Below are 22,671 nucleotides of genomic sequence, written 5' to 3'. Positions count from 1 at the left end.
TCCTTATCAAAATACCACTAGCATTTTTCACAGAGCTGGAACAAACAATACTAAAATTTGTATGGAACTACAAAAGACCCCAAAGAGCCAAAGCAATCCTGAAAAAGAGAAGCAAAGCAAGAGGTATTGCATTTCCAGACTTCAAGCTATATTACAGAGCTGCAGTGATCAAAACAGTATGGTACTGGCACAGAAACAAACACATAGGTCAGTGGAATGGAATAGAAAACCTAGAAATGGACCCACAACTATATGGTCAAGTAATCTCCAACAAAGCAGGAAAGAATATCCAGTGGAAAAAAGACAGTCTCTTCAATAAATGGTGTTGGGAAAACTGGACAGGAATATGCAAAAGAATGAAACTGGACCACTTTCTTACACCATACACAAAAATAAATTCAAAATGGATGAGACACCTAAATATGAGATAGGAAACCATCAAAATCAGGAGAAAATAGGCAGCAACCTATTTTCTATGACCTCAGCTGTAGCAACTCCTTACTAGACAGGTCACTGAGGCAAGAGCAGCGAAAGCAAAAATGAACTATTGGGATTTCATCAAGATAAAAAGTTTCTGCACAGTGAAGAAAACAATCAATAAAACTAAAAGACAACCTACAGAATGGGAGAAGATATTTGCAAATGACATGTCTGATAAAGGGTTAGTATCCAAAATCTATAAAGAACTTAACCAAATTCAACACCCCCAAAAAATAATCCACTTAAGAAATAGGCAGAAGACCTGAAGAGACATTTTTCCAAGGAAGACATCCAGGTGGCCATGCTGTGCCATCCCCTAAAGATGCTCAACATCACTCAGAATCAGGAAAATACAAATCAAAAACCACAATGAGATATCATCTCACACTTGTCAAAATGGCTAGAATCAACACAGGAACAACAGGTGTTGGTGAGGATGTGAAGAAAAGGGAACTCTCTTACACTGTTGGTGGCAATGGAAACTAGTACAGCCACTCTGGAGAACAGTATGGAGTTTCCTTAAATGTTAAAAATAGAACTACCTTTCAATCTAGCAACTTCACTACTATATATATGAATATATATATATTAGTGAATAATAATATATATTCCAATTTATTATATATATTGTTATATATAATATATATCCAGTTTATTTGGATGGATATATATATACATATCCATGCAAATATATATATATATCCATCCAAATATATATATATTACTCAGCCATCAAAAATAATGAAATCTTACCATTGCAATGACATGGATGGAACTAGAGCATATTATGCTGAGTGAAATAAGTCAGTCAGAGAAAGACAAATATATGATTTCACTCATGTAGAATTTAAGAAACAAAACAGATGAATATAGGGGAAGGAGGGAAAAAAGAGAGGGAGGCAAACCATAAGAGACTCTTAACCGTAGAGAACAAACTTAGGGCTGCTGGAGGGGAAGCGGGGGGGGGGGGGGCTAAATGAGTGATGGATATTAAGGAAGGCACGTATTGTGATGAGCACTGAGTGTCATACGGAAGTGATGAATCGCTAAATTCTGCTCCTGAAACCAACATACTGTAGGCTAACTAGAATTTCAATAAAAATTTGAGACAAAAAAAAAAAAAACAAATAAAATTTAAAAATAAGTAACACTAGGGATGCCTGGGTGGCTCAGTGGTTTAGCACCTGTCTTCAGCCCAGGGCATGATCCTGGAGTCCTGGGATGGAGTCCCACATCGGGCTCCCTGCATGGAGCCTACTTCTCCCTCTGCCTGTGTCTCTGCCTCTGTGTGTGTGTGTGTCTCTCTCATGAATAAACAAATAAAATCTTTAAAAAAGATAAGTAAAACTAAATTAAACAAAAATAAATTAAAATTAGAAAAACATAAAACTTAATAAAAATTAAAAAATAATCGTTTACCCAGTGAACCACTTACTGTTCTGTTAAAATGCAGAGCTGTGATGATTGGATGAGAAAAATATTTTTTCCTGTCAAGGGCACCATTTGATTCAGTCCATATCATTAAGCTGTTTGCAGAGTAATTATTTACTATTTATATAATTATTTTGCAATTATTTTTTGTTGTTGTTTTTCTCTCTCTTCCCCAGAGGCTCCCAACGAGGTAGGACTTACAATTTAGGAAATTTTTCCTAAAGCATCCTTAGGTTTCCTATGTATCTGGTAAGGGACAAGTTCACAAGGCTGAAACTCTAACCATTAATTTTATGGCATTATTTCTTAATAGACCCTCTTAGAAAGTAAGTGACTAAAAAGTACAGAAGGTTCCTCCATTTGAGCTTTAAAATAGGAAAGATGAAAGAAAAGGTCTTCTATTCCTTGGCTCCAGAGAACAGTAGCTTAGTAAATGATAACAGATCAGCTCCTAGTACAGAAGACCCTTATGATTAAAAGGAAAAGTACCATTAATAATCATACCAATTTATTTGGATGAATATCCTATTAAGCAGAAAATGTTCTGAATGCTTCTTGGAAAATGTATTTTGGTTGTACATGAGGGAAACTTTTTTTTTATTGCTGTAGTTCAAAAGTTAATAAAAATTATTTCTTATGGGATCATGTTAGAGTGATCAGAAAGCTAAGGAAATATTAGGAGTTTAGAAATAAGCAATAAAAACTTCAATTTCTATCAGTTTTTTTTAATAAAGATTTTATTTATTTATTCATGAGACACACACACACACAGATGCAGAGACCCAGGCAGAGGGAGAAGCAGACTCCATGCAGAGAGCCTGATGCGGGACTTGAGCCCGAGTCTCTAGCATCATGCCCTGGCTGAAGGTGGTGCTAAACCACTGAGCCACCCAGGCTGCCCTGTCAGGTTGTTAAAATAAGCTAAGGCTAGTTGTGGGCAAAAACCATTACTATTTGGTGGATTCGTGGTAACATATATGAAATTTATTATTTATATCAGCTCAGTACCTTTACTAGCTAATGACATAATTGTTATTATCATGTGTGCAACAGTCTTCTCATAAAGTACTAAAAATAGTCTTAAGGAAAAAAACACTAAAAATGCCAGCACTTAACCAATATTTAAATATTATTTAACAATATTCAACCATTATGTATAATGAAATTAATATATTCCTGACACTAGTACAGAGAGCAGATTCATGAAGATATCTGTTCTTGACCTCTAGAGGCTTAAAGTCTAGTAAAGGAGTTAGGCTAAAATTGAGACTGATAATATGTGTAAGATCAATAACAGACATACGCATAGTGCTCTGAATACAAGAAAAATATGGCTACCATCAGTGGAGTAAGGAAAGTCTTCAGCACAGAGGTGACATCTGAAATGGTTTTGGAATTATGTTGAAGTACGTCAGAGATGGTAGGGAAAGGTATTCTGGCAGAAAGAAGAGTATATGCAAAGATGTGAAGTTGTGAAGGAATATATTGTGTTCAGGGAAAACTAGCATCTAGCAAAATGCTGAGCACATAATAGGTGTTCAATAACCCATTCTCTAGAATGAGTTAGTAAAAGGTAAAAGTAAGAAGTTATATTTGGCTGGAATATAAACAATATATATGAATAATAAGAAGCAATTTTGGAGAAATAGATAAATGTAGGCGAGTACTGGTAGTCAATTTCCAAGGAGTATCGTTCTTGCAGTATATAGTACTGTAAGAATTATTTTACTGAAATGAATCAAAGTTTACATATGGAGGTTCTTTGATCTACCTATTTCTCCATTAAAAATTTTCAAACTTAATGGCTTAAAATATCAAAAAGTGTTTATTTAGCTTTACAAATGTGCAATTTTGGTTAGAGTTTGGAAAGAGAAGGCTACTCTCTGTTCCACTCAGCATCGGCAGATGTCAATATGCATCTGAAAGCTTGCTTACTCACACATCTCCCAGTTGATACTGGCTATCAGCTTGAACTTTTAGTGGAGCTGTCGACCTAAACATGTACACCAGACCCTCTACTTAATGGGGCTTCTCACAACATGGTGGTTGGGTCCCAAAACAGAGGCAGGCAGAAGCTATATCATTTTTAGATCTAGCCTTGGGAGTTACATGGTATCTTATCTGCTGTACTCTTTTGGTCAAAGCAGATACAACTCCTTCCAAGATGAAAGAGAGAGAAAATAGATCCCTAGTTGTTTTTTCTTTTTTCTTTTTTTTTTTTCTTTTAAGAGAGAGAGATTGAGAGAGTTCACATGCAAATCTGGGAAGGGGGAGGGTGGGTGGGAGTGAGGTACAGAGGGAGAGAGATTCCCAAGCAGGCTCCATGCCCAGTCTGACACTGGGCTCAATCTCAAGACTTTGAGATCATGACCTGGGCCAAAATCGAGACTCAGGTACCCAACTGACTGAGCCATTCTGGCAACCCAATCCATAGGCTTGATGGTGATAAAACAAGAATTATAAGAGCATGCAAGACCAGAAATATTGCTTTGAATATTTTTGGGAAGTGAAATCTACCACAAGTATTTTTTTTCCTTATCCATGTAATAAATAGTAAAAATGACATCCATAAAGCAAGACTCTTAACATTTTTTTAATGGACTCAACAGTAAAGAGCACAAAATTCATCTTGTTTGGTTAGCTGAGGACTGATCAATTATCTTACTATATTATAATTGCCAATTTACCAATCTGATATTTTAAGCTTCATTAGAGCAGGAAATGATTAAAATGTTTAATTATTAATTATTAATTATTTAATTAAAATGTTTAATTATTGTATCTCTAACACCTGGTAGGATCCTAGCATTTTTATGGATATTTAGTTGATATTTTCTAAATAAATGAATGCACAAGTATATATAAGCTTAATATTTTCAATCACAACCTTCTCTATAATTTCCATAGTAAGGTTTTTTGAGGTTTTTGTTTTGTTTTGTTTTAAAGATTTTATTTATTTCTTCATGAGAGACACATAGAGAGAGAGGCAGAGACACAGGCAGAGGGAGAGGGAGAAGCAGGCTCCCCACAGGGAGCCCAATGCAGAACTGGATCCCGGATTCTGAGATCACGCCCTGAGCCAAAGGCAGACACCCAACCACTGAGCCACCCAGGCATCCCATAGTAAGGTTTTTTTACATTGAATATATTTTAGAAGCTTGATATCAATTTTGACATCAATATAATTTCTAGAGGTGATTCACTCAAAGATGACAATGATTAAAAGTTTTAAAGGGTTATAATCTTGCCAAAATGAGGGAACAGGTGTTGTCAATAGCCAACAGTCAGCATTTTTCTTGTTCCTTAGTAAAAGGAATCAGCCATCTGAAATCAGAGCAAGTTTTTTAAAATAAGATAGATCATAAAAAGTTTGAATTGCTTTCTTAAAAAATTTACTCTCCTTCTTCCCATAACTAAAATCTACCCTGGAATTAATTCAGTTACTGTGAATACAATATTTAAATACCTTTGACCAATTACATGTTATTTGTAATGTACGTTAAATGTACTTAAAACAGAAAAAAGCTCGCTCTATTAATGTGTACTCCTGCCTTACTGTTGTCTGATTTATGTTGAATAGTCCCCTCTCCCTCCTGCTTCCCTCAGCTCAGTAAAAACATGGAAATTGTTGATCTGCAACAGTAGAAAAAAATTCTTTTTAGTTTTGTGCTTTGTGAGATGCACCAGGCTTTTATCTCCTCACATGTTAAAGCATAGAATGTATGAATTGGAAGATTTACATTTATTAGTTCTAAGACTTTTTGAATGATTTACTTTGAAATTCTGCATAAAGTTTGGTTTGCTAATCAATAAATATTTAATCTAATTTCGTAAACTATCACTGAGGAAGTTTGTCAGTTTCAATTCCTTTCAATAATATTTATAGCTAACAAGGATGAAATTACATTGTAAGCAAATCTGGATGAGCACATGATAAGGTCTGAATGCTTTTCATTTTGAATATGAAAAGACAAATTTGACTGTCAGTAGCAAATTTCCTATAGCCCCTTACCTCCTCAAAGCTAGTGTGTCCTGAATGGAACAGATGTTGACCATGCAACATATGTGTTAATCCTAAAATGATGGCAGTAAAGTGATTTTTTTAATCTACTAGTTTGTTAAGTTTCTAGTAAATTCTTATGAATTCCTCATTAGCATAAGTGTAGTAGGGAGAATGGGAAAAAAGAGAACCTGCCCTGGCTTCGTCATTTGAGAATTTTTGTACTAGGCAAGTAATTTGACTTCTCTGGGCCTCAATTTCATTATTTATGGAAGCTGAAGTCAGTAAGATTATCCCTCCTCTAGCTTTTGACATTGTATGCCTCTATTGCACAAAATAGAAACTCAATAAATATATATTCAGCAATGGAAGACTAAATGAATAAGTGAACATACTTAATCCAACATTATTTCATATTTCCCCAAATTGTTTAAACTGGTACGTACATGTCATGTAAATATAAATTCAGAACTACCAGGTGAGCATTCCCAGAACTTTTTGATAATTAGAATTCTCCAGTGGCATAGATGGTATCCAATATTCATAAACACCCAGAAAAAAAAATGGGGACTTTTGTGCGAAAAGAACAATTGAACCAAATAACATTTTAATGCAAGAAAGAAGATTGTAACTCAACCATACTATTGCCTGTAAATTATACTGTATGTTTTATCTTTATTGTGGTATAGTTTACATTCCATAGAATTTATCCATTGAAAGTATACAATTATTAGTAAGTGTATTGAGCTATGGAACCATCATATTCCAGTATTAGAACATTTCCATTAACTGACCCCCGCCCAATTTCCCTCAATCCTGTTTCTAGTTAGTCCTCTTATCCACCTTCAGCCCCAGTTAACCACTGATCTGATTTCTGTGCCTACAGATTTGATCTAGACATTTCACATAAATGGAATCACTACGTATTCTTCAGCATCTGGCTTCTTTTACTTAGCATAATATTTCTGAGGTTCATCCACGTTGTAGCAATTACCAGTACTTCATTGCTTTTTATTGTTAAATAATATTCCATCGTATGAGTGTACCATAATTTTTAAATCCATTCAGCAATTGGATAGTGTATTGTTTCAAGTTTTTTACTATTTTGAATAATGTTGCTCTACCATGTGCATACAAGTCTTTGTATGAACATATTTTTTTCATTTCTCTTGGGTATATTCTTACGAGTAGAATCTTGAAATCCTATGATAAGTTTCTGTTTAGCTTTTCAATGTTATGCCAAATTGTTTTCCAAAGTGTCTGTAGCATTTTACATTCTTACCAGCAGTATGAGGGTCCCAGTTTCTCCACGTTCTTTTTTTTTTAATTTTTAAAAAAAGATTTTATTTATTTATTCATGAGAGACAGAGAGGCAGAGACACAGGCAGAGGGAGAAGCAGGCTCCCTGCAGGGAGCTCGATGTGGAACTCCATCTCAGGTCTTCAGGATCCCGTGCAGGGCTGAAGCTAGCACTAAACTGCTACGCCACCCAGGCTGCCCAGTTTCTCCACATTCTGGTCAACACTTGTTATCTCTGATGATAGCCATTCTAATGAGTGAATAATAGTATTTCGTTCAGGTTTCAGTTATATGTCACAAATGACTAGTGTTGTTGAGCATCTTTTCATATAGTTGTGGCCATTCGTATATGAATAGAATAATAAAGCAGAGTAATTGGGGGCAAAAAAGGAGTGAAGTGAGGCAGTATTACTTTTTTAAAAGGAATCAGTAATGATCTCTCCAATAAGAAGGAAGTACATGTGAAGAAATCTGAAAGAAGTAGGGATAAGCATTCCGGGTGGAGGGAACAAGTGCAAATGCCTTCTCTTGAGACTAAATTTCATACATTCCAAGTAAACAAGGAAGACACTGTAGATGGAGCAAAGTGAAGGAGGGGTAAAGTGACAAAAGATGAAATCAGAGAGGAAACAGAGATGGGTTGGCAGGACTGCAGATCATAGGGTTTTAAATTTTATTATAAGGATCGAGCTTCAGTAGACAGATTTACACAATTCAACCCAAAGAAACTTATGTTAAAAAAGAATTCCAGGGCAACTTGGGTGGCTCAACTGGTTAAGCATCTGCCTTCAGCTCAGGTCACCATCCCAGGGTCCTGGGATGGAGCCTCAGTAGGGCTCCCTGCTCAGCAGGGAGTCTGCTTCTCTCTCTCTCTCTCTGCCCCTCACCCTGCTCATGCACTCTCTCACTCATGCTGCTTCAAATAAATAAATAATCTTTTTAAAAATTCCAAATGATAATTTTTTTATTTATACTGAGTTAACTGGCAAGATTATTTCTGTCCACAAGATTAATATATTCACTCTCATAGGAACTATGAAGCCTGTAGATAGGTAATGAACAATAAAGGCACTCGAACTCAGCTACCTAATCATTCCTAGATACTCAGTGTTGTGTGGCAAGTTGCTAGAAATATCCAGGAAATAGAACTTTCCAAGTGCAGTCTCCACACCTTTGATGGTAAAATGGTTCCTCTGGCCTGGCTGATGGGTAGAGAAAATTCTGGGAGCTCATCTGAAGAAAGACCCTGCTGTGGTCTAGTCTCTAGGTGATTTGTTTGCCAATATGACTTGTGAAAGATATTTCAGGATTGTTTTTCATATGCATTTTCCTATTAGTGAGTCTGAGAATCTTTTTTTCTGGTTATTGGTCATTTGAATTTGAGCTTCCATGGTTTGTGTGTTTAACCAATCCTTTATGTATTTTTATTGTTGTTTGTCAAATGTAAGATCTGAATATATAGTGTAAATTTTAATGCTTTGTTTTTTATGTACACTGAGGTTTTCTTCTAATCAAGCATGTACTTGACTTCACTCATAGTATCTTTATTGAAATTCTTTCCAATTTTTCTGTAATCAAATTTAAAAATGTACTTTTCCTCCTCATACTGCTCTTCTTAAGATTATTCCTAATTATTTTGTAGTTTTTGTTGCTATTTCAAATAGGCTAACTCTATTTCCATTTATAGCTACTTATATCAAATATAATGAAAATGTATCGGTGATTGTACATTTAAAAGGTACATGGCCACTTAGAAAATTTCCCTCAAAGTGACTAGAAGACTTTCTCTGGTTTCAATTTTTAGCAAAAACATGGATAATCTCATTCTTCTTTTCCAGTATTAGAATTAATGTTTTTTCTTATTACATTTGCTAATATGTATTTTTAAAATTTAAATAATAATAAAATGGGCTTTTCATTGTTCATAAGTAAAAACTAGCCTATTGAAGTAATTTCTTTCTTATTTTAGTCAGGGTTTATTAAGAATATTTTTCATCATAACTTTTAGGATCTAGGGCTATATTAATTTGGTTTTCTCCATTGTTCTCTTGGTATCATGAAATGTGTTTTTCCTATTTTGTACTCACCCTCATATTCCTACAATCCTATCTGTGAATATCTCACTTCTAAAGTCCAATTGATAATACTTTGCTTGCATCCTATAAAGTATCATTAAAGTATACTTTCTTTGTATGATTTTTATCATTTTTTGATATTAATATTATTTTGTTTTATAAAATAAATTTAGGAGCTCCCTAATTTTCTTAATGTAATTTAAATAAATTAAAACTATCTTCTAAAAATTAGATAAACTCATTTTTGAAACTCTTTGCTCATGGTTCCTCATTTAGAGATACATTTTAAATCTTCTTTCCAGTCTATTTTACAATGATTGATTTCTCAACTTTTATGCTTATTCATGAGTCTACGTTGGTAATTTATCTTTTGCTAGGAAAACATCTACATAATCTAGGTTTTAAAATAGGTTATTCTTATAATTTTTTAAATCTCACTTGTACCTGGATTATATCTCCATTTTCATCCTGATATATATTTTTTGCTTCCCTTTCTTCTTAATTGACCTCACAATTTATATTATTGATCTTTTTCAAGAATCAGTTTTCAGATTTATTAATACTTTTTTCAATCTTATTTTCTCAGATTATAGTTTTATGTATTATTTCCACTACTTCGTTTTAGCATATTTTGTTTTGTCTGATTTTTCTTTTTTTTTGTCTGATTTTTCAAGATAATACTAAGTTCTGTATTTTTTGTCTTTCTTCTTTAATAACAAAGCCATTAAAGATGTAAAATTTTCTATGAGAATAGTGTTAGCTGTGTCCTATGGGTTTTAGTGTAAAGAGTATTCCTTTCATGAATTTCTAGATAGTTTGTAATTTCACTTTTGAATTTATGTTGCGTATAAGGGTTAAAAGACTGTTTCTTAAATTCCAAGTAACTAATTTTTCAGAACTTCTAGATTATTAGATTAACTGTCCTAGAATGTAATCTGTAAAATCTCTACTTTAAAATGTTTTCATTTATTCTTTGTCAGCAGCAGAAGACAGATTTTAAAAATAATAAATATAGCTATTTTGCCCATTTGTGAAATGCAAAGTTCTCTGTATTCTTTCTCTCCCCCCACTCTTTTGTCCCTTCCCCTACACACATACACACTGAAGTGTGATTATGTTATTAAATTTCTTTTGTTTACTTGATTTGACATAATCTATGTAACCAAAATATCTTAATTTGTATTTTTTAATCTCCTTAAATTCTCCTCATGTTTCTAATACATTTCCTTTGTATAATCAGCTGCTATGTTGTTTGACAAGTTTATACTGTTACTTCTTTATCAGGAATTGCATTTATCATTTATTGTTTATTATTATACAATGTTCTTTTTATCCCATTTAACCCCAAATTCTTAACTTGTCTGATACCAGCTTTGCTTTTCTTTCATTTTAGTTAGTATGGTGCACCTCCACCCATTTCCCTTTTGTCTTTAAAAACACTTCTGTTTAGAAGTGTTTTAGAAGTCTCTTATAGAGCTTGTATTAATTTTCCTTAATTCTGAATAAATTTCCAAAACCTAGATATAGCAAAATTCATTCACTAATGCCTCTATTCATTATATGTTGTTGTTTTCTCGTCTAAATTTTTCATATTTTTTGTATTTTATTTGATCGAATTATTATTATCTCTTTCTCTTGTCAGTTTAGAAGTTCTACTGAGAGGCACCTGGGTAGCTCAGTCAGTTAAGCGTTTGCCTTTGGCTCAGGTCGCGATTCCGGTGTCCTGGGATCAAGCTCTACATCCGGCTCTGTGCTCAGTAGGGGTCTGCTTCTCCCTCTCCCTCTGTGCTTCCTCTCTCTCAAGTAAATTAATACAATCTTAAAAAAAAAAAGTTCTACTGAAATTTTACTTCTTACTAGTGGTTACCCATCACTTTCCAAGAGCACTCTTTCTCCAATGCATTCCTTTCCCATTGCTTCCAGCCTCAAGTGATGCCATTTTCACAGTTGGTGGGGAATATGCCATCTCTGGCCCTATGAGCAGGAGATGTACCAGCTTCAAACTTTCTGGTCACCGATGGAATCCTTGGGAGAAAACTCCTCTACTCCCATTAAAGCTTAATGTCTTTTTAGTTAAAGAGATAAAGAGAACTCTCCCAAACTTTTCAGCTTTTGGGGAACTACTTAGGGATCTTAGGGATGAGTAGATTCCTGAAGGACCACAAATGTGGATGGACAGATGCTAGCTCTCTTCTTAGTGCTCCACTCAGTGGACCAAACCTCTTTTCAGGAAGCATAAAGCTCTAATTTGTCCAAGATACCTTCTCTCTAGGATGCAAGATCAATGCAGGTCCAGATAATAATAGTAAAGTCCTATAAATGTGCCTTATGCCAGGACCTCAGCAAAGCCAAAGCCTGGTTCTCTCCCTTGCAGGCTCACTTGTCTTTGGAAGGTGCTTCATTCAGGATGAGTAATTGTAAGGGAAGGCCGAGGGCTGCAGAAACATGCAGTTAGCATGCCGCTGTCTATGAACTCCTTCCCATTTCTACTTCTTGAATATTAACTATTATTCATGACTTACCTCAAATGATATCACTTCCATGAATCTTTTCTTGCTGGAGGAAGAGACGGCCTCTAGATATGATGTGTATCACCTATGAATCAGAGGACATGTCCCTCTCTAAAGTCACTTTTCAGATTCTGGTTAATAAGAATAGCAATCATTTACTTAGTGTTTACTGTGTCCCAAGTATTGTGCTAAGCACTTTATATGTACAACTTGGTGCTGAATACTCATGTGCTTGATTAGGGACCAAGCCACTGAATCTCCCTAGGCCCCTTACACCAGGGTCTGTATGTTGCTGCTGGAGCCTTTTTGTGACTAGGCTGATTATCTAGTTGCATAATTAGAAATGGTCACTTAGAAAACACATTGGGCATCTCCTCAATTCTATTTAATAGTAAAATAAATCAGAGTCAGCATTTTAATTTATGAATAATCTGGCACCTTCATTGGCTAGGTATCTGTACTAGTTTCATTATGATAGGCAGTTAGTTGATTTCAAATCTTCAGCTTTCTTTCTTATTTCCATCTGAAAATCAGTAATTACTTAAAGCTCCTCATTTACTTTTGTAGCAGTTTTCATCATCTCCTTTTACAGATAAAGTAAAATAAAATTCCTTCTTATTTGACCAAATCAGATGGAATTTGCCTATGAACAAAGTAGATGTACTGAATCAGAATTTTTACAAACAGTATGATTCATATATAATTGGTATTTATTTGAGATTTATTCTTGATATAAACAACATAAAGTAAAATTGATACACTCTCAATACAGATAATCTTGCATATGCTATCCTGGTGCTTTGTATGATAAACTACTCAACCACGACCCAAAGTATTGTTTCATATCATATAGATAGGCTATGTTTTAAAATACTATTGCAAGGCAGAATGTGATGATTCCCAACTCTTGGAGTTGCAGAAATGGGTCATGACTCACTATACTTGTCACATATATGAACCCTTGCTTACTCTCCTAAAAGGATATATTAGTTTAATTTTTAAAATTGTGTTTTTTAATACTATCTGAATCCTGTAACACTTTTTGGGCCATTTGAAACACCAAATGAGGATTGAGGCTCACTGAGTGTAGAATCTCAGGATATCAGTTATGAATAGGAAGAGACAAATAATTCCAAGACAGTTCATGTACATTCTTGATGCTCATGCACAAACAGAGAGGTGCTCCCTGTCACTGTGTGGCATTCTTTCATTCACTTATTGGTAATTCATTATTTGATAGACAGCTATTGAACATCCAGTGTGGACCAGATACCAGGCTAGGCACCATAGTGAACAATACACAATTCTAAATCTGTTGTTGATTAAAGGAAATTATATTTATTTTTTTCAGTCTATTCCACCCACCCCAGAATGCAAGCTCTATAAGGATGGAAACTTTTCTTTTTTTGCGAATGCATCCCAGAATTCAGAAAAGTGTTGGCAATAAAAGAATAGTAAGTAAAAAGCTAATGGTAATTCAGTTTAACAAGTGCTATGCTATAGTACTAGAGTAGGAAGCAGACTTTTTTTTTTTTCTGTGAAGAAGCAGATAGTAAATATTTTAGGGTTTGGAGAACCATTAGCATTCTGCCTTAGCTTTAAAGAGCCATAAACAGTACATAAACAAATGGATACGATTGTATTCCAATAACTTTTATTACAGAAAACAAGCTGCAGGCTGGTTTTTGTCTGAGGGCTATAGTGTGCTGACCATGTGTTAGAAATATACATAGGAAGCCTATCTATATAGATTCATCTGTGTTTAGGAAGGCTTTCCAGAAAAACTTTAAATTAGTATTTCTCAACTGTTAGCATGCATGTGCAACAGAGTCAACTGGACGACTTGTTGAAACCCAGATTTCTGAGCACCACCCCAGAGTATCTGAATCCATAGGTCTGAGGTGGGACCTGAAAATGTGTATTTCTAACAAGACAGGTGATACTGATGCTTCTGGCATACTTTTTAAATAATATAGCTGTCATAATTGAAAAGCTATATTTGAATATTTTTAAATTAAGTAAACTATAGTGATATATTAGGGGAGTGAGAATGTATGTATGTATTGTACACTTGTTATCAAATGATTGGTGAGTTTATCATACAAACTTAGGACGTACTAAGTGCTGTAAAAGCCCTGTGCTTATTCTCTTCAGATACTCATCAAAATGTCTAACGTTCTAGTTTATGTATGCACTACTTTTTTTTTTCTTTTTCTATCTCCACAATCAGACTAGAAGTTTCACGAGGGCAAAGACATGTCCCTTGCTTACCAGCACATTTTTAGGATCTAGTTCAATCCTGGCACATGACAGGTGTTTAGGAAAAAATGTGAAAAAGAAGGATGAATGAGTAAATTAAATGATTTCAAGATGTCACTAAGTTGATTAAAAATTTGGAAAATATTCAGTTAAAGGATGTAACAATTGTTATAACAATAAAATATTAGAAAAAATTTAAGAGTATTATGTAAGTATATAATGATTCAAAGACAAAATAAATAGTGGCCATGAATAAGAGAAAATTTTGACCCAAATGGAGGATTTTTAATTTTAATTTTTATATTTTTAGAAGAGAAATTCTGATAGTTGTAAAGCAGCTAACTCATATTTGGATTTTTCCTCATAACCCATAACTGATTTTATGAACATGTATTCTGTGTCCTTCTCAAAGAAAACAAAAAATGTGCAAAGGACAGAATAAATAAGGTCAGTATGATATATGAAGAAACAAAATAAACAGCATAAGGAAATATCAATATTCCTTTAACAACCATCACTAATAATATGTCAAAAAGTGTGAGATCATCTTTTACTGGCAGCTCGACGAAAACAGATCATTTAAGTAAAGAAGGCAATCTTACTAAATTCAACACACCTATCAACAATTGCTTAACTATGTCACAAAATTGAAAGACAGCTGCATAAAATAAATACATAATAAAAAACCATAACATGCAAATTAAAATCCTAGCTTTCAAAATGGCTTTGGACTGAATCTTCAATCAGATTTAACAAACCAAATTTTTAATAAGCTATCATATTTTATTATTCAAAGTAAAGGATTTGTCTTTAAATGAAAGAAATATTTTTAGCTTAGTCTCTTTAGAAGTAGGCTCTATTTGAGAGAAGAGGAAAGTTATTTTCATGCTAAGCACTACAAAATACATATTAACAAAAATTGTTTTAGGTAGGAACTATGTATGAATTTAATCTCTTTTTGCCATAGATGTACATATACTATTAGGTCTTGTATGTCAATGAAAAAGATATGAACTACAATCCTTTCAACCACTGAAATAAATAATAGTTATATTACACAAACAGAATCTATTCTTTATATCATAATATAAAAATAGGTCTCTAAGGATAGAGAAGGAAAGTGTGAAGAGAGTCGATCCACATTATGAAACGTCCAGTGGGAAAACCTTCTCCAAAATCCCCAGTGATCTTGCAGATGTTGCACATGAAAGAGCCACCATTTAGATGCTGGCTATACCCATCTCACTGAAAGCCAAGAGGATTACAAGAGTATTAATTAAGTAAAATGACCTCTGCCCATTTCCCCATCCCTGATCCTAGGAAAAAGGCAGGAGAGGAATAAAAAAGCTGATTATGTTCTTCTTCACGCTGAAACACTCAGACTAACGGTTAGCCATTATTATGCAACAGGAAGAATATAAGCTTAAAGTGTTCAACTGATTTAAATTGTACTCTACTGGACTAGATTTTCTTTTTAAAACCAAAAGTGACCAGAAAGTTAGATATCATTTAGATATCATTATCTAAATACAAATATTTAATAAATCACTTACATGAGAGGAGGGGCAAGATGGCAGAGGAGTAGGGTCCCCAAATCACCTGTCTCCACCAAATTACCTAGAAAACCTTCAAATCATCCTGAAAATCTATGAATTCGGCCTGAGAATTAGAGAGACCAGCTGGAATGCTACAGTGAGAAGAGTTCGCGCTTCTATCAAGGTAGGAAGACGGGGAAAAAGAAGTAAAGAAACAAAAGGCCTCCGAGGGGGAGGGGCCCGCGAGGAGCCGGGCTGAGGCCGGGGCGAGTGTCCCCAGGACAGGAGAGCCCCGTCCCGGAGACGCAGGAGCTGCACCGACCTTCCCGGGGGAAAGGGGCTCGCGGGGAGGTGGAGCAGGACCCAGGAGGGCGGGGATGCCCTCGGGTTCCCGGGGACAGTAACAGAGCAACTGCGCGCCCAGGAGAGTGCGCCGAGCTCCCTAAGGGCTGCAGCGCGCACGGCGGGACCCGGAGCAGCTCGGGGGGGCTCGGGGGCGGCTCCGCGGAGGGGGCTGCGCAGCGGGAGCCCGAATCCAACAGCGCAGGCCCCGGAGCACAGGGCGCCAGGAAACAGCCCAGGATCTGGCCTCCCCCCGGGACAGGCAGAGGCCGGGAGGGCCCAGGACAGCGAGGACGCTCCTGCCCCGAGCTGAGCAGATCAGCGGCCCCGCCCGGAGCCTCCGGGCCCTGCAGACGGAGAGCTCCGGAGCTACTGCGGGGGCTGAATCCAGGTTTCCAGAGCTGGGCCCGCCACTGGGGCTGTTCCTCCGGGGGCCTCACGGGGTAAACAACCCCCACTGAGCCCTGCACCAGGCAGGGGCAGAGCAGCTCCCCCAAGTGCTAACACCTAAAACAGCACAACAGGCCCCTCGCCCGGAAGACCAGCTAGAAGGACAAGTTCCAGGGGAAGTCAAGGGACTTAAAGTGCACAGAATCAGAAGATACTCCCCCGTGGTTCTTTTGTTTTGTTTTGTTTTGTTTTGTTTTGCTTTTTGATTTGTTTCCTTCCCCCAACCCCTTTTTTTCCCTTTCTTTCTTTTTCTTTTTTTTTTTGTTTTTTTTTTTTTTGTTTTTTTCTTCCTTTTTTTTTTCCTCTTTCTCTTTTCTTTCCTTCTTTCTCTCCTCTCTTTTTCTCCTTTTCCCAATACAACTTGATTTTGGCCACTCTGCACTGACCAAAATGACTAGAAGGAAAATCTCACTTCAAAAGAAAAAATCAGAAACAGTCCTCTCTCCCACAGAGTTACAAAATCTGGATTACAATTCAATGTCAGAAAGCCAATTCAGAAGCACTATCATAGAGCTACTGGTGGCTCTAGAAAAAAGCATAAAGGACTCAAGAGACTTCATGACTGCAGAATTTAGAGCTAATCAGGCAGAAATTAAAAATCAACTGAATGAGATGCAATCCAAACTAGAAGTCCTAACGACGAGGGTTAACAAGGTGGAAGAACGAGTGAGTGACATAGAAGACAAGTTGATAGCAAAGAGAGAAACTGAGGAAAAAAGAGACAAACAATTAAAAGACCATGAAGATAGATTAAGGGAAATAAACGACAGCCTGAGGAAGAAAAACTTACGTTCAATTGGTGTTCCCAAGGGCGCCGAAAGGACAGAGGGCCAGAATATGTATTTGAACAAATTCTAGCTGAAAACTTTCCTAATCTGTGAAGGGAAACAGGCATTCAGATCCAGGAAATAGAGATCCCCCCTAAAATCAATAAAAATCGTTCAACACCTCGACATTTAATAGTGAAGCTTGCAAATTCCAAAGATAAAGAGAAGATCCTTAAAGCAGCAAGAGACAAGAAATCCCTGACTTTTATGGGGAGGAGTATTAGGGTAACAGCAGACCTCTCCACAGAGACCTGGCAGGCCAGAAAGGGCTGGCAGGATATATTCAGGTCCTAAATGAGAAGAACATGCAACCAAGAATACTTTATCCAGCAAGGCTCTCATTCAAAATGGAAGGAGAGATAAAGAGCTTCCAAGACAGGCAGCAACTGAAAGAATATGTGACCTCCAAACCAGTTCTGCAAGAAATTTTAAGGGGACTCTTAAAATTCCCCTTTAAGAAGAAGTTTAGTGGAACAATCCACAAAAACAAGGACTGAATAGATATCATGATGACACTAAACTCCTATCTCTCAATAGTAACTCTGAATGTGAACGGGCTTAATGACCCCATCAAAAGGCGCAGGGTTTCAGACTGGATAAAAAAAGCAGGACCCATCTATTTGCTGTCTAATTTTTTTTTTTTATGATAGTCACAGAGAGAGAGAGAGAGGCAGAGACACAGGCAGAGGGAGAAGCAGGCTCCATGCACCGGGAGCCCGATGTGGGATTCGATCCCGGGTCTCCAGGATCACGCCCTGGGCCAAAAGCAGGCGCCAAACCACTGCGCCACCCAGGGATCCCTATTTGCTGTCTAAAAAGAGACTCATTTTAGACAGAAGTACACCTACAGCCTGAAAATAAAAGGTTGGAGAACCATTTACCCTTCGAATGGTCCTCAAAAGAAAGCAGGGGTAGCCATCCTTATATCAGATAAACTAAAATTTACCCTGAAGACTGTAGTGAGAGATGAAGAGGGACACTATATCATACTTAAAGGATCTATTCAACAAGAGGACTTAACAATCCTCAATATATATGCCCCGAATGTGGGAGCTGCCAAATATATCAATCAATTAATAACCAAAGTGAAGAAATACTGAGATAACAATACACTTACACATGGTGACTTCAATCTAGCTCTTTCTATACTCGATAGGTCTTCTAAGCACAACATCTCCAAAGAAACGAGAGCTTTAAATGATACACTGGACCAGATGGATTTCACAGATATCTACAGAACTTTACATCCAAACTCAACTGAATACACATTCTTCTCAAGTGCACATGGAACTTTCTCAAGAATAGACCACATATTGGGTCACAAATCGGGTCTGAACCGATACCAAAAGATTGGGATCTTCCCCTGCATATTCTCAGACCATAATGCCTTGAAATTAGAACTAAATCACAACAAGAAGTTTGAAAGGACCTCAAACACGTGGAGGTTAAGGACCATCCTGCTAAAAGATGAAAGGGTCAACCAGGAAATTAAGGAAGAATTAGAAAGATTCTTGGAAACTAATGAGAATGAAGATACAACCGTTCAAAATCTTTGGGATGCAGCAAAAGCAGTCCTAAGGGGGAAATACATTGCAATACAAGCATCCATTCAAAAACTGGAAAGAACTCAAATACAAAAGCTAACCTTACACATAAAGGAGCTAGAGAAAAAACAGCAAATAGATCCTACACCCAGCAGAAGAAGGGAGTTAATAAAGATTCGAGCAGAACTCAACGAAATCGAGACCAGAAGAACTGTGGAACAGATCAACAGAACCAGGAGTTGGTTCTTTGAAAGAATTAACAAGATAGATAAACCATTAGCCATCCTTATTAAAAAGAAGAGAGAGAAGACTCAAATTAATAAAATCATGAATGAGAAAGGAGAGATCACTACCAACACCAAGGAAATACAAACGATTTTAAAAACATATTATGAACAGCTATACGCCAATAAATTAGGCAATCTAGAAGAAATGGACGCATTCCTGGAAAGCCACAAACTACCAAAACTGGAACAGGAAGAAATAGAAAACCTGAACAGGCCAATAACCAGGAAGGAAATTGAAGCAGTCATCAAAAACCTCCCAAGACACAAGAGTCCAGGGCCAGATGGCTTCCCAGGGGAATTTTATCAAACGTTTAAAGAAGAAACCATACCTATTCTCCTAAAGCTGTTTGGAAAGATAGAAAGAGATGGAGTACTTCCAAATTCGTTCTATGAGGCCAGCATCACCTTAATTCCAAAACCAGACAAAGACCCCACCAAAAAGGAGAATTACAGACCAATATCCCTGATGAACATGGATGCAAAAATTCTCAGCAAGATACTGGCCAATAGGATCCAACAATACATTAAGAAAATTATTCACCATGACCAAGTAAGATTTATACCCGGGACACAAGGCTGGTTCAACACCCGTAAAACAATGTGATTCATCATATCAGCAAGAGAAAAATCAAGAACTATATGATCCTCTCATTAGATGCAGAGAAAGCATTTGACAAAATACAGCATCCATTTCTGATCAAAACTCTTCAGAGTGTAGGGATAGAGGGAACATTCCTCAACATCTTAAAAGCCATCTCCGAAAAGCCCACAGCAAATATCATTCTCAATGGGGAAGCACTGGGAGCCTTTCCCCTAAGATCAGGAACAAGACAGGGATGTCCACTCTCACCACTGCTGTTCAACATAGTACTGGAAGTCCTAGCCTCAGCAATCAGACAACAAAAAGACATTAAAGGCATTCAAATTGGCAAAGAAGAAGTCAAACTCACCCTCTTCGCCGATGACATGATACTCTACATAGAAAACCCAAAAGTCTCCACCCCAAGATTGCCAGAACTCACACAGCAATTCGGTAGCGTGGCAGGATACAAAATCAATGCCCAGAAATCAGTGGCATTTCTATACACTAACCATGAGACTGAAGAAAGAGAAATTAATGAGTCAATCCCATTTACAATTGCACCCAAAAGCATAAGATACCTAGGAATAAACCTAACCAAAGATGTAAATGATCTATACCCTTAAAACTATAGAACACTTCTGAAAGAAATTGAGGAAGACACAAAGAGATGGAAAAATATTCCATGCTCATGGATTGGCAGAATTAATATTGTGAAAATGTCAATGTTACCCAGGGCAATTTACGCGTTTAATGCAATCCCTATCAAAATACCATGGACTTTCTTCAGAGAGTTAGAACAAATTATTTTAAGATTTGTGTGGAATCAGAAAAGACCCCGAATAGCCAGGGGAATTTTAAAAAAGAAAACCATATCTGGGGGCATCACAATGCCAGATTTCAGGTTGTACTACAAAGCTGTGGTCATCAAGACAGTGTGGTACTGGCACAAAAACAGACACATAGATCAATGGAACAGAATAGAGAACCCAGATGTGGACCCTGAACTTTATGGTCAACTAATATTCGATAAAGGAGGAAAGACTATCCATTGGAAGAAAGACAGTCTCTTCAATAAATGGTGCTGGGAAAATTGGACATCCACATGCAGAAGAATGAAACTAGACCACTCTCTTTCACCATACACAAAGATAAACTCAAAATGGATGAAAGATCTAAATGTGAGACAAGACTCCATCAAAATCCTAGAGAAGAACACAGGCAACACCCTTTTTGAACTTGGCCACAGTAACTTCTTGCAAGATACATCCACGAAGGCAAAAGAAACAAAAGCAAAAATGAACCATTGGGACTTCATCAAGATAAGAAGCTTTTGCACAGCAAAGGATACAGTCAACAAAACTAAAAGACAACCTACAGAATGGGAGAAGATATTTGCAAATGACGTATCAGATAAAGGGCTAGTTTCCAAGATCTATAAAGAACTTCTTAAACTCAACACCAAAGAAACAAGCAATCCAATCATGAAATGGGCAAAAGACATGAAGAGAAATCTCACAGAGGAAGACATAGACATGGCCAACATGCATATGAGAAAATGCTCTGCATCACTTGCCATCAGGGAAATACAAATCAAAACCACAATGAGATACCACCTCACACCAGTGAGAATGGGGTAAATTAACAAGGCAGGAAACAACAAATGTTGGAGAGGATGCGGAGAAAAGGGAACCCTCTTGCACTGTTGGTGGGAATGTGAACTGGTGCAGCCACTCTGGAAAACTGTGTGGAGGTTCCTCAAAGAGTTAAAAATAGACCTGCCCTACGACCCAGCAATTGCACTGCTGGGGATTTACCCCAAAGATACAGATGCAATGAAATGCCGGGACACCTGCACCCCGATGTTTCTAGCAGCAATGTCCACGATAGCCAAACTGTGGAAGGAGCCTCGGTGTCCATCGAAAGATGAGTGGATAAAGAAGATGTGGTCTATGTATACAATGGAATATTACTCAGCCATTAGAAACAACAAATACCCACCATTTTCTTTAATGTGGATGGAACTGGAGGGTATTATGTTGAGTAAAGTAAGTCAGTCGGAGAAGGACAAACACTATACGTTCTCATTCATTTGGGGAATATAAATAATAGTGAAAGGGAATATAAGGGAAGGGAGAAGAAATGTGTGGGAAAAAACAGAAAGGGAGACATAACGTAAAGACTGCTAACTCTGGGAAACGAACTAGGGGTGGTAGAAGGGGAGGAGGGCGGGGGGGGTGGGAGTGATTGGGTGACGGGCACTGGGGGTTATTCTGTATGTTGGTAAATTGAACACCAATAAAAAAAATTAAAAAAAAATAAATCACTTACATATAAAGATTTCTAATACTAGCCAGAATAATTCATTTTACCTAGTCCGATTATACCTCTTTGATGGTTAGCCTCTAAAGATGTTTTGGTAAAGAAGCAGTCATTTCCCTTAATACAAATTCAAAAGTTTATTAATATTTCCCTACCTTGATCTTGACTTCACCCTTCCTTAAACTAAAATCTTTTTAACCTAATTCATGTTTAAGCCTTTAACATCTCTTAGAATGTACTTATGTACTCTCATTTGTCTCAAGTTCATTGAGTTTGAGTTATTCAAGTAATAAGCCAATGTTAATATTATACATTGTATTCATTATTTTTTTACTCTTAGGTGATTACTACTCCCAGATTTTATCCATTCTAACTGAAAATCTTATATTTTAAGCTGTTGTCACACAAGGCTCTAGGCTTTACATTATATTTGAATTAAATTTGTCAAAAGCAACACTAATTTTTGGCAGCTTCAAAGGAGAGCTAGTCAAAATGTTCTTAAACCAGAGAACCCACACATGGTGTTGAATTGATTACATGATGGTGGAGTTCATTTATAAAGGAACAGTAAGTTAATTTTCCTAAGGCTAATAAATTCGTTTACTGCTTAAGCAACTAAATTCAATTTTCTATAAAAAAGAATATTGGATAATTAAGCAAATACAATAACATATATCAAACATATTGTATAAGTTTACTGGTTATCACAAACTTCATATATAAATATTAT

At 36.5% G+C, this 22,671-nt stretch overlaps 1 long non-coding RNA gene across 6 annotated transcripts in view; it reads right to left on the bottom strand.

Annotated features, from left to right (window-relative positions):
- Positions 1–22,671, bottom strand: part of LOC140615141 (uncharacterized) — a 71,801-nt gene that overhangs the window by 5,267 nt on the left and 43,863 nt on the right. For 2 of the 6 annotated variants that reach the window (XR_012015809.1, XR_012015814.1), the window contains one exon: positions 11,917–12,438. The exons of 1 other annotated variant lie outside the window; for it this stretch is intronic. This is a non-coding gene — a long non-coding RNA (uncharacterized lncRNA). Of the gene's footprint in view, positions 1–4,678; positions 5,236–11,807; positions 11,881–11,916; positions 12,439–12,463; positions 15,300–22,671 lie in introns of those variants that run through there. 3 more of the 6 variants (XR_012015806.1, XR_012015807.1, XR_012015812.1) reach the window with 3 other exon arrangements.

This window comes from Canis lupus, chromosome 23, assembly GCF_048164855.1.
Source record: "Canis lupus baileyi chromosome 23, mCanLup2.hap1, whole genome shotgun sequence".
NCBI classification, from domain to species: Eukaryota; Metazoa; Chordata; class Mammalia; order Carnivora; family Canidae; genus Canis; species Canis lupus.
Note: the sequence above shows the minus strand (reverse complement) of the source record. Positions and strands in the feature narration are given on the sequence as shown.